At 42.7% G+C, this 1,246-nt stretch overlaps 1 non-coding gene across 1 annotated transcript; it reads right to left on the reverse strand.

Moving 5' to 3' along the window:
- Positions 1-531: 531 nt before the first annotated feature.
- Positions 532-605, reverse strand: trnan-guu (transfer RNA asparagine (anticodon GUU)). The gene has a single exon. It is a non-coding gene; the product is annotated as a tRNA-Asn (tRNA).
- Between the last annotated feature and the right edge of the window lie 641 nt (positions 606-1,246).

Below are 1,246 nucleotides of genomic sequence, written 5' to 3' on the forward strand. Positions count from 1 at the left end.
ACCGATTGCACGCAACTAATAAAATCTCTTTTCCAGGGACGTTGTAGCTAGATGCAAATTACAATCGAAAATGTATCAGCTTTAAAATTTTCTTTTGGATCCACAGGACGATCAGCACGAGACTCAAAATATGCCTGTGTTTGATTGTACAGCATAGATTGTACAGCATTTATGTTTATATTTATGTTAAAATGAAGGTAAATATATCAAAATATCAACATCCAACTTCACAGTGCTAACGTAACAATGCTTGTCAAATTTTCAAACAAATCTGCGTTGTATTTCTAAACTATTTTAGCAGAGGACGCAACAGGAGTATAAATGATATCTCCCGCCAGCCCTTCGAAGATACTTTTCCATGGGTGAATATGGTTGTCTGGGGAGTTGCGGTGTTGGTCACTATTGGACTTCCCCGGTCTCAAGTGTTGTTGTTGGACACGGGCAAAAGACTCGCATTTTCGGCAAATATAAAGAGGGTTAAGGTTTCGGCTTTAGCGGAGCCAGTGTTCACATTGACAATAATAAGAAGCCCGTCCCTGGGTGGGCTCGAACCACCAACCTTTCAGTTAACAGCCGAACGCGCTCGCCGATTGCGCCACAGAGACTGACGAGAGAGGCTTTTCTCCATTCGCACCTTTCCGGTCAAAAAATAAACATTGCTTGCATTTTCTTGCCAGTCGGCAATATTCCTTCTGCTCTGATAGCCAAGAATTAAATTTCATTTTTCACAAGCTGTATGAATTTCTTGAAAAACAAGTTGTTGCAGAAAGGAAATGCATTCATGCATTAAACTAAATCAAGCCCTATGCGGTTGTCCAAAATGGTACTTTCTGCACGAAAAGACAGGAAGAAAGGCACAGCTGGGATGTGGAGCCAGGATCTCCAGTTAACGACACAGATACTTAAAGCAACTAAGCTACGGCGCCAGCAGAATTCTCCTCTTTTACAGCCGCTTGGACACACCGCTCTGAGCCATCTGCGTTCAGTAAGCACTGAGTCTGCTGGCTGAGCAAGCTGCCTCCTTTACACGCAACAGGAGCCCCGACTGTAAGAGAAACGAAGAGAAATGGCTTTATTGGGCACTTTTCATGTCCAATGCGCTTGACATCTCCCAAGGGCTGCAGAGTTCATTTACGACGCTTTTCCTTTCTTTCTTCTTTCTGCACTCTTTGATGAAACAAAGCGAGAAATCATGTAAGGGAAAATGACTTTTTTTTCATGGAGAAAACATGCACCAGGAAATGTT

Source organism: Atractosteus spatula, chromosome 10, assembly GCF_055471065.1.
Source record: "Atractosteus spatula isolate fAtrSpa1 chromosome 10, fAtrSpa1.hap1, whole genome shotgun sequence".
Classification (NCBI taxonomy): Eukaryota; Metazoa; Chordata; class Actinopteri; order Semionotiformes; family Lepisosteidae; genus Atractosteus; species Atractosteus spatula.